We start from the raw sequence: 12886 nt of genomic DNA on the forward strand, positions 1-12886 counted from the left end.
AATTTGGTTGTATATTAAAGAAATTTTGCTCATTTATAGATATTTTGGCTGATTTGGTGTTAGAATTCATAAAGATGTGACACATGTCTCATATCTTTTCCGTATAAAAAATCAAAATAAAGCTTAAGAAATGCTTTATAAATGAAGCACACGAACGTTGTCGTTATCTTTAGCTTCACTTTCATATTTAATTAAGCATTAGACAATATGTGCATCTCATAATTAAAGAAATTATTGTGGACTCAGCCGGTTTATGAACAGACCGTATAATCTAACCGTTCAGGTAAAAACGGTACAGTCAGCGACCGTTCAGCGCCTGGTCAGCGTTTATACGTCCGACTTGACCGAACTTTAGAACAGTATTTATAGATGTTTTAAACGATTACTTATTTGATTATATGCTTAGTACTAGGATAAGACCTGCGTCCTGCGCATGGTGAGTTTATATAATTAAAATTTCAAACATATAGTGTTGACAAATTAAATATTTATATGTGTACGATTTTATTTATATCTATACAATTATGTTTTATTTATATCATGATCAATATGTTGGGCCGAGACCATTGTAATTATAATTGTGGACCAAAATCTATTTTGAATTTATCTTGGATCCGTTCGATTTGGGTTTACAATTTTTAGTATAGGATTGATAGCTATGTTGCATGGAAACTCAGTTGAATGTTCGTTTCACGTTTCGGAAACGTTTTGGAATCAGAATCTCTCGGAAACTCGCGGAAACGCAGTGGAAACTCGTTTCTTAAAAATTCCAGTTTGGAAACTTAGTGGAAACTTGCGTTTCTATTTTGGAAACTCGCGTTTCTGTTCTGGAAACGCTAGAACTTTCCAATTGGTTATGACTTGCTGTTATGATTTTTATTGTAGTAAAACTATTTAATATTTAAAACTGGGTTTTTGTTATTTTGAAATTTTTATATGATTTTGATGTTTAATAATACTTATTTTATTTTCATGATTAAATAGAATGGCAATTTGTTTATTTGTATTCTAAGATATACTAAACATAATAAAAATGAATGCAAATATTAATCAGTTATATATATATATATTTATAGATGTTTCTAAAACGTTTCCAAAGCAAAAAAAATCAAAAATCATGTTTCCACGTTTTGTTTCCACGTATCCGTTTCCGTTTCCGTTTCCATGCAACCTAGATTCAGGCCCGGTCCTAGGCTAAAGCCCATAAAGCAAAGGCTTTAGGCGCCGAAGATTATGAAAACTTTAGGGGCGCCAATATACAAATATCTTTCTTTAGTCTATTGGTTTGGGTTATTGATCATTTGACATGCGGTCTTGGGGTTCGAACTTCGACGTTAACAACTTACTTTTTTTTCCTTTTTTATAATAACTTTTCATTTTATGACAATAAATCAAAATTGATTCATTGAAAGATACGGAGGATCTCGATAACTTTGAGAACCCAGTTTCCTTTATTATGCATTTTGTATTTACTGATACATTATTAGATAAATTTTTTTATCAAACAACTTCTTTCTTTGCTTTATTAACAGAACAAATTTTATCTTCTTGTTGTCTTTATTTCTTACATGTATTTCTCAATTACCAGTTGCTTACCAGAATAGTTGCATCTCCCATATAATTCTTTCTTCTTTTTTATAAGTTCTTGTATTTTTTCAGAAACTTTGAATCAAACAAACATAAAATTGTTATAGCACTCAAGAAAATTTGATAAGAAATAATTGATACTAACGTGATTTTATTATATGTTGAGCTGTATTTTATAAATTATTTTTGGGGATAAAAATGCTATTAGAACATATAACTAGAATTATAAAATGTTGTCAAATACAATTACAGAGTCTGTAAAGATGCTGGAGATTAAAAAAATGTTTGTCGTTTGATAATTTCGATTAAAGTTATTTCTGCTTAAATAAAAATTTTAAGTTTTAACTTTTTATAAAAGTAACCAAAGTTTAACTATATTTTATAAGCGATTTAATATATATATTTGATAACAACTTATATATTCATATTATTTGGTATATTTTGTTATATAAAATTTTTAGTAAAATTTAAGGACATCCTTTTTTAATTCCGTTTTAGGCGCGAGTACAGTCCGGACCGGCACTGCCTAGATTGATAGTTAGGTTAACGTGATACATTAATTAGCATTAACTACCAAGAATCCTCATTATTAACGTGATACATTAATAAAATTCAATAGAAGTTTTCCATAACTACCACAAAAAAATTGGGAAAGTTTTTCCTTGGTGCCGAAGTTTTATATTGTATTTAATTTAAGTTCCCATATATAACTTCTGAAGAATTAATATATTTAATTTAAGTTCCCATATATAACTTCTGAAGAAATGTGTAGCAAGCATACATATTCGATTGATACACCAGTTTGGTGATAATACTTTTATATTTATTTATTTATTTATTTTCTATTGAAACAAATAAAATTGCACTTACCTAAATTTTCCTAATTCTGTATGTGTATATTATGCTAATTTAGGATTTTAATGCATCTAAACTATTAAAACATGAGTACTAATAGTACTTAACCTTGAGTTTTCTTAAATAATTAAAAGGAAATGCAACTAATCAAAACACAATAGTTTTACACTTTCCTTAACCCATTCATTTTTATACCAAATAAACGTTAACCCATCCCGTTCTGTACACAATCTTATTAATTAAATTAGACCAACACGTATCTTATAGTACTATTCGAAACCAATACTCAAGATTTAATAGTTGACCAACTAGCACATACCTTATATTATTCCAATCAAATACTCCACTAAAGCTATGGTTTGTAATAGTTTTTTCGATTAGCTAACCCATTACAAACCAAACCAAACGATTCATCACAATTTCTTAACCATAATCTAATCGATATTAAGTTTATGGTTTTATATTTTAGCCAATTTATATTCTGTCTATATTTGTTTAGATTATGCATACCAACATTTTGTATATAGATATAATCAAGGTTTGGTTTAGCTAATTTATGGTTTAACAAATTAATGGTTTTGTGAATTTTCATTTTTTCTGTGTACAAAATCGAAACTAAATATGCTATTTTCCTAATTTATGGTTTACCTAATTTATGGTTTAGCAAATTTATTGTTTGGCGTATTTTCGATTATTTTTTGTACAAAATATAAAGTAAATATGCTATATTCCTTTGACAACTCACTGCGATTCAAAAAATGATTCTTAATTCCATGCAATCACTATTAACCGCAGAAGATCATAGCTAAATATTTGTTTCTTCGAAAAAAAACAATATCCCAACTTTTTTTCCTATTTTTACGTAATCATCATATCAAAAAGGTTATGATCTTTTTAGGGTTCTAAATGGACCATTCATTACTTATTCATGACATTTTATTTAGCGTTAACCCAACAACATATAAACCCAATCTTGGCCTATAAATTGATTTCATACAGATCGATCTTTTTTTTAATAAGAGTTCCTATATTGTGTTTTAATAGTTTATATATATATATATATTTATTTATTTATTCTCCATTTATATTATTCACATAAATATGTTTTATATCTTTTTCACGTTTTGATGATTTTCTTGTATAAAAAGTAATTAGAAATAAAAAATTTGCAAATTATTTTTTACAAACAATAATAAATTTGCTGTAAGAAAAATGTCTTGTGTGGTTATTGATACAAAGATACGAATTTAGAAGATTTGTAAACACACATAAGATGTTTTCAAAGAAAAAGAAAATATAATATATGGATGATCCAATTACAATAAAAATGTTATATATCCACATGTTATATAAAACAAAAAGTAATATGGTAAAATTTATGTATCTATATTATCATATATTGATATAAATTATAATTCTTTTGAAAAATACATCCGCGCGGACGCGCGGATCAAAAGCTAGTTATAATATTAAAACCCGAAATAATTTGATTGCTTATGTTTCGGTTCAACTGAAATTAAAATGACACTTAACCAACATGAATTGTAGACAATCCGGATATTATTGATGTTTTCTATTTGAATAGTTTTCAAATATTTCCGTATACAATATAAATAATTTTTGTTTGTTTCATACATACTCACTTGATAGTACAATAGTCTTTGTCTATTTGTTCCAACCATATAGTTGTCTTCAACACAAAATTACAATAATATTTCTTATTAAGAGATTCCCAAATACTTTGCTTGCTGTTGAACTTAATAATAATGAACACTTGATATTCATTTTCGTTTACTGCTCGGTTAGTAAATGGATTTAGACTGATTGTACATTATGTATATTTTTCTCTCAACACATATATAAATTTTGTATTTCTTTGATTTGTTTTATTCTCTGTTGATTTGTTCATCATTTATATATCGTGCAAGTGAACTTTTGGAAGAAACAAAAGTTGACAACTGAAAAACCTTACTCATAATACATAGACAAGTGGCTGTTATTATGTTGAAGAACCTTATAATAAAATTCGAGAGGCCAATACCATTTTTAGTTTTTCTAATTTTCTGTGTTGTATGGTAAATACATTAAGACAACAAAAGCTATATAACAAGTGGACTTTTCAATTATAAGCGTAACGTTAGCGTTTTGTTTGCCAACGTTAATGTTTTACTAGATCCTGAAGCACGGATATGAATTTACGGTTTTTGATTATTTAATTAACTAAATGATGTATTTGTAATATTTAATATATTATATTCACTAAGTAAATTACTTTTTTGGGGTCTTAAACCATTGATTTATGACGAATAGTCGATATCATATAAACAAATTGAACATATGCACGTAATTAGAGAATTGTATACGATATATAAAAACAATGGTTATGAATGTAAAATATGAAGAAATATTATATAATGACTTAGTATGACATAAAAGATTGTAAATTATTTATACATATTTAAAGAAAATACAATGATTTTTTAAACTTATATGAAGAATTTAATATATAAAAACAGCTGATTTATGTAAATAATTTTAGATGTTTTATTAATAATAAATTATTTATATTTTTTGTTTTGAGATAAAGATAAAAATTAAATGTCAATAACCCAATTATATTAAAAGACCTTATTAAGAAAGCCCATGTGATTATCATTAAGGTAACTGAAAAAGACAAACAATAAAATAGGAAGTTTAAATTCATTTAAGCATATTTCATTAATGTAACTGAAAAGACAACTAATAAATTAGACAGTTTTATTCGTTTGGGATATTTCATAAATGCAACTGAAAAAGACAAGCAAAAAAATAGGGAGTTTAATTAATGAAGTAATAACATTTTCAAATGGGTACTTCTCTTTTAATAATATAGACTAGACCCTAATCCGCGCGCCAGCGCGGATATGAATTTTCAGTTTTTAATTATTTATTTTATTAAATGATGTATTTGTAATATTTGTTCATATTATATTCATTAAGTAAATATTTTTTTTGCATCTTAAACTATCTATTTTTTTACGAATGTGTGATATCATATAAAAAATATTAAAAAAATGAGTATATAGAGTTAATTAGATAATTGTAAGAAGAGAAAAAAAAATTTCGTGTGCGATATCATATAAATAATGATCCGCCCAGTTAACAAAAATCATGATTTTTATTTGTATAATTTTTTTTTATTTTGACTATTTCCTTAAAACTATATTAAATTTTACATATTTTAATTAGAATATTTTTAATATCTTTACCTTTTTTTTTGAAATGCAACTCAATAATTTTTTAAAAAATTATAACAAAATATTTTTAGAATTTGTTTGAAGAATACGAAAATTACATTTTAAATTAAAATTATCCTAAAATATGATAAGTTTTGATGTAAACGAAAACTCAAATTATGTCCAAAATAATTAAATTCAATGATAATAACAATTTAAATTGATTATTTTTAAGAAAATATATTTACAAAAATATTGTTTGAAAGAAAATTCATTTATCTTTCAAATATAAAATGAAAATATTATAATTAATTAATAAAAAATATAAATAAAAAGCATAAATTTAGCAAATGACAAGTGAGTTATATTATGCTAAATTTTTTTTTCTAACAATTTAGCAAATGACAAATGAGTTATGAGCAAATAATACCATATAATTTTAAAGGCATAGCCATTCTTAAATGTTTTTTGAATAAATAATTATTTTTAAATTTAATCAACTGAAAATAATATCCGTACAATTGTATGAGTCAAATTCTACTTTTATTGATGCATGTTATATATTAGTGCTGCATATTTAGGTAACATTTTAATGATGCACATTTTTTTAAATCTCTATTATTAAAATTATGCACGTAAGGATAACTCATGAGTTTTCTTGGTTGATTAAATGGCATTATGTCCAAATTTATTTAAGGATATTTCATTAAGGTAACTAAAAAAGACAAACAATAAAATATGAAGTTTAAATTCATTTAAGCATATTTCATTAATTTAACTGAAAAGATAAGTATTAAATTATGTAATTTTATTCGTTTTAGGATATTTCATAAATGCAACTGAAAAAGACAAGCAAAAAAATAGGAAGTTTAATTAATGAAGTAACAACATTTTCAAATGAGTACTTCTCTTTTAATAATATAGATGTTTGGATTAATATAATGTTTTCTAGTGAATTGATTTTGAATTTCCTAATTTTTTAATTGATTCTTATGCTGCCACATAAGCGTAATTGACATTCTAATTAAATGACATCTAAGCAAGATTTTCTTTTAATTAATACACACTTAATGTTACAATTTTTTTAATGATTCTCTATTAATATATAGTGGATATACTTTGATTGTTGTAAATAGAATTCCCACTATTGAAGTTTAGTTCTAACATGAACAAACAAGACGCCTAAAGCATCACACAAACACAACACAAACAATGCGATGATAGCATATAGCTAGTCCATACACCATGTATCTCCTCATACGGATATATATATATATATATGTGTCGCTAGTACAGCCTGTCTCTGTATCTCCGCCCTCCAAAGTTGTGCCGAATGCAAACGTCTATGCACCCACGCCCCAGACAATCTGCGTCGCTAGCCCAGACGTCTCTGATCCCCCGCCCTTCAAAGCTGCGTCGCTAGTCCAGCCATCTCTGAACCCCCGCCCTCGCACATAGTCCCTACTCATACTATGTATACATATATATAATATATGGAGCATTTCTTACGCTTTCTATTAAGAAGATCACTTGACAAATCTTTATAATATGTAAGAAAACAATCGAAATAACAAAACATATAACAAAGTTGATATGGTTTTAGCAACTGTGTATATTTAAATAAGGTAGCCGTATTTTACAAGCTAGTTATAGTTTTAACAGAAAAGTTTTTTTTTTTTTTTTTTGGTAAAAATCTTAAAATTTATTACCATTTTCTTTTTTGACAGAACTACATAGAAACATGGAGAAGGAGATGCAAAATATTTAAACTAAAACACCTACTCAGCCTAAGCTATACAAAGAGAACAACTACGAGCAGAGCAACAAAACCATAGGACACAAACAAATCAGTACGACCACTTGCCACAAAATATGGAACCACGGTGAAGCACGAGACCTGAACCCGGTAGATTTGGCAGTACTCGATGATCAGATCTAAGAGAATGGCTCCTCAAGAAAAGCTCGCGAAAGACATCTTAACTGTAGCCACCATGGACAGAGCAACACCCGAGCAGCCTCACTCGCATAACATAAGACGAGCATTATTGCAGAGAGGGGACAACATGGAAGCCACAAACACCAAGAGAACCTATACAAAACGGGTTGAGAAGAAGCAGCCACTCCAAACAAAGCACTCTGGAGCCATCATAGTAACCGGAAGAACACATCCACTCAGGGGCGGACCCACCACCAGAGAGGGTGGGGCACGTGCCACATACTTTTTTTTTTTCAATTTTTTTTTTAACTTCAAACCAAAGAAAAAGAGATGGATCTTGTTACAATTTGTTTTTTAACTTCAGCCCAATTGAAAATAAAATATGTAGACAGCCCATCAATTTTTGTTAAAATTTAAATTATCCAACCTAAATAATTATTAGTCTAAAATTTAAAAACCCTAATGTTCCTAAATAGACTTTACGTTCTTCTCTTTTGAAAAAAAAAATTTGCAAAAACTTTATTCATCATCTTTAATACCTTTTCTCATTGTTTCTTTGACATCTTTTCTAAGTAAGTTTATACTTCATTGTTAATACTTTTTATTATTATTTAGCCTTAATTACTAAGTTACTAACATAATTTTTTTTAGGTATCCATGGAGAAATATTTTAAAAAACAGTGTTTATCATCATCAAAAGTTAATTCAGAGAATTTGCCTTCTAGTTCTTCACTACCAAAAACCAACACGGAGAATTTGGCTTCTACTCCGCCAATGTCATCATCAAAAACTAATTTGGAGAATTTGCCTTCAGATCCTGCAGAGAGAAAAAGTATAAAGGAATATCATCCAAACGAAAGAGATGAGGTAAGACGAAAATATCTTACTAAAGGTCCTTGTCAACCTCGCGGTCATGATTTTCCTAAAACACTGAAAGGACATAAGCTTAGAAGATTTAATCCTGCTTGGTTTGATCTCTACGGTGATTGGTTGGAATATAGTATAAAAACAGACAAGGCATTTTGTTTGGTTTGCTACTTATTTAGAGACTATACTGAAAATAAATGTGGAAGTGATGAATTTGTGACAAAAGGCTTTGATACTTGGAAAAATCCAAAGAGATTAGGAGAGCACGTTGGATTGGTGAATAGTTTTCACAACAATGCTCTAAAGATGGCTGACAATCTAATGAATCCAAATCAATCGATCGTTCAGGCTTTTTATAAGCAGAATGACGCAGCCAAGAATGAATACAAGATCAGATTGAATGCTTCAATTGATGCTTGTAGATATTTATTACGGCAAGGATTACCTTTTCGAGGTCATGATGAATCAACAGAGTCAGCTAATAAAGGAAACTTTGTAGAGCTTGTGAAGTATACTGCAGATCAAAATGAGATTGTTAGTAAGGTTGTATTGGAGAATGCTCCAAAAAATAACCAGATGGTGTCTCATAAAATCCAGAAAGATCTAGCTCATTGCTTTGCAGAAGAAGTTACTCAGTCTATTATTCAAGAGGTTGATCATGGTGTATTTTGCTTGCTGGTGGATGAGTCTGCAGATGTTTCTACTAAAGAGCAAGTGGCAGTGGTTTTTCGTTTTGTTGATAAAAAGGGGATAGTCAAAGAAAGATTTGTTGGTATTATTCATGTTCAAGAAACTTCTTCTGCATCTCTAAAATGTGCTATCGATTCATTTTTTGCAAAACATGGATTAAGTATGAAAAAGCTAAGAGGACAGGGTTATGATGGAGCTAGCAATATGAAAGGTGAATTCAATGGGTTGAGATCTTTAATTCTAAGAGAAAATAGTTCTGCATATTATGTTCACTGCTTTGCTCATCAGCTTCAGTTGGTTGTCGTGGGAGTTGCTAAAAAACATTTTGAAGTTAGTGATTTCTTTGATAAGATTTATGTTTTGTTAAATGTGGTTGGAGCTTCTTGTAAGAGAAAAGATAAGATTCGAGAAGATCAACGTAAGATAATCGAGGAAAGAGTTACGGAGGGTAAAATTAAGACAGGAAAAGGACTAAATCAGGAGTGTTCTCTTCAAAGGCCTGGTAATACTCGTTGGGGTTCTCACTACAAAACCTTATTGAGATTGGCTGATTTATTCACTTCCATCATTAAAGTGCTTGAGTATGTCGAAAATGATGGGTCAGATGGTATCAAAAGATGTCAAGCTAATGGTCTTCTCAAATACTTTCACACGTTCGATTTTGTGTTCTACTTACAGTTGATGTTGCTTCTTCTTGGTCTCACACATAATCTATCAAAGGCTTTACAAAGAAAAGATCAGGACATCTTGAATGCAATGTCTCTAGTGAAATCTACCAAGCAACAATTATGCAAGCTCAGAGAAAATGGATGGGATTCAATCATTGGAAAGGTGAACTCTTTTTGCAAGAACAATAACACAGAGTTATTTATTATGGAAGAAGAATTTGTTAATCCAAAGAGGCCAAGACAAAGAAGCAACATAACAAACTTGCATCATTATCAAGTTGAATGTTTTTACACTGTATTGGATATGCAGATTCAAGAGTTCAATGATCGTTTTGACGAGATAAACACTGAATTGCTTGGTTTACTGCATCTTTGAGCCCCACTGATTCATTCCACCAGTTTGATCAATCAAAACTTGTACGGTTGTCAGATTTTTATCCTGAAGATTTTAGTTCTATGGAACGAATATCTTTTGGGCATCAACTTGGTATTTACACCGACAATATCTCTGAAGATCAAAGGTTTGCTAATTTGGAGGGTCTTGGAGATCTTGCACGTGTGATGGTGGAGATCAAAAAACATCTTTCACATCCTCTTGTTTATCGACTTTTGAAGCTAGTTTTGACTCTACCTGTTGCCACCGCTACAGTCGAGAGATCTTTCTCTGCGATGAAAATTGTGAAAACTACTTTGCGCAACCGAATGGGTGATGAATTTCTGAACGATTGCATGGTTTGCTATACTGAAAAAGAGCACTTTGACGAAGTGACTAACGATATGGTGATAAAAAGATTCCAAGATATGAAAGATCGAAGAATGACTTTATAAGTTTTTTCATTACTTTTTTATATTAGAGATTTATGTTTTAGTTGTCATAAATTATTTCAGTTTGATTTTAATATTTATATTATATTAATTATTTTATTTATTATAAATTAAAATATATATGTGCCACAGTCTAACTAAATTTCTAGGTCCGCCCCTGGTCCAAAGCCACTTTTATTTAGTATTTACAAATGTTTCGTTCTCTCTTTTTTTTCTGTATGTAAATATTTTTAAAAATAGTAAATAACTGGGGCGTACAATGCAAAACTACTGGTCCACTTTAAAGTCCAAATAATAATTTAATAAGTTGCTATTGGGCCCAACATAAATTACAATGGGAGTGTGTCCATTAAACAATTCAAAACAAACGATGTTTTTATACAAAACATTTTAGGATCGGCTCGCCGTACGAACGAAAAATAATAATAAAAACTATTTTATATGAATTTATATTAATTTTATGAACCATTTAAAATTATTATGGATTGAAAATGATATTATAAACAAAAAATTATGAAAATAATTATGAGATCATATTGTTATTTTTAATAAATATTTTTTGTTTGAATTAAAATCACAGTAACTTTCATTATTCTCTATTTTTAGATAATATAATATTAGAAAAATAATTCAGAAAATGTAACAATATAAATATTCTTATCATTTCAATTTCAATTTGACACAATAAAAAATCTAAAGTTTATATAAATAATACTATATTTATTTCAAGAAGCTTCAAGTTTTTAAAAACATTAACATAAATTATTTCTTTCAAGATAATAAATTAGGCTACCTTTAAGCTAAATCAGCAAAAATATAATATAATTTTTTTTAAAAAAATTAAATCTCAATTTTAAAACAATATATATAAATACTTTAATAATATCATCAATAGTTATTATTATTTTCTCATTTAACTGGAAGATGATGTTTTAGAATATATTTGTTTCAGATCATAATTATATCTGGAATGATATATAATTAATTAAATTTTAGTGTTTTACTGGTTATATTTTGTAACTTATTATAGCTTTTGTTGAACGCTATTTAATAAGATTTCGATGAACTCTGCTTAATAACAAAATTATTCGTTAGGAATTTTTTTCATGCTATTTAAAAATATTATTTTATAAATAATATACTTCTATAGCAGATTCTTACGTTATTTACATGCCACTTCATATCAAATAACTTATTGGAAGTTACATAAAAAAAATTATAGGAAGAAGTTAGAGCGAAGATAAACATAACTAAACAATGAAGAACTAAAATAATATTTAGTTTATTCTCAATTGAAAGTGATTTTAATATATATATTCACCATTTATTTTTGTTATTCTTATTTAAATTTATAGGTATCTAACTAATAAGAAATTATTTATTTTTAATCATGTAATTATTTTACATATTTCAATACTGGTTTTGCCTCTATTATAATAATAAATAAAATAAAATTATTCAGAATTACCATTGAGATTCATTCAATACACAATTTTTTTCCTCTAATATACATTTGTTTTTTGAATACATTTACACATTTTCTTTGAAATCTATTGTTTTAAATTATGCAAAAAGTAATCTGTAACTATCATTTTTTATTCAACTCGATAAATCACCACATTACTATTTGAAGATTTACCTATTTATTTTTAAAAATTATCAAATAAACCATATTATACAAAATAATTTTTTTTTAAAGTATTATTGTTTAGTTTTCAAGGTATAATTAGTGATTATATTATTTTCGATTTCTTTTTGTAATGTGAGTTTTTACATTGGTTATATATAAGTATGGATATGGACTTACACTAACGATTTATAATTAAATTAACTCCTAACCAATTTAAACTACGGTTAGAAATCCTAACTTAGGATTTAGGCATGGCAAAGAAGAGTATAATAACGTTGGGATAACTTAAAAATTTTAGGTACGGACATGAAGACTCTGACCTCTGTTGTGAGGATCCGTAAGAAAATTATAAGAGATGATAGCCCGTATATAGCATGTAAAGACACTTGAATGAGGAGGTTAATAAGCCCTTTGTAATTGCACATGTGAGAAACAAAGAGCGAACAATTTCCGATAATAAATGTGTTTGTGTGTTTGTGTTGAAAAATAAGACTTGAAAGAACCCCTATGAACAATCTAGTAATAGAGATGATTAAACGGTGGTTGGCAGGTACACTTGGTAAGCTTATAAGCAACATAAGCACATGAGCATAAGAATTTGATTATACAATAG

The 12886-nt window shown here is 28.0% G+C and overlaps 1 pseudogene; it reads left to right on the forward strand.

Moving 5' to 3' along the window:
* Window positions 1-6493: 6493 nt before the first annotated feature.
* LOC125590235 lies at window positions 6494-12885 on the forward strand (annotated as a pseudogene).
* The last annotated feature ends 1 nt before the right edge of the window (window position 12886 follows it).

The sequence above is a fragment of the Brassica napus genome, chromosome C7 (assembly GCF_020379485.1).
Source record: "Brassica napus cultivar Da-Ae chromosome C7, Da-Ae, whole genome shotgun sequence".
In the NCBI taxonomy this organism is placed as follows: domain Eukaryota; kingdom Viridiplantae; phylum Streptophyta; class Magnoliopsida; order Brassicales; family Brassicaceae; genus Brassica; species Brassica napus.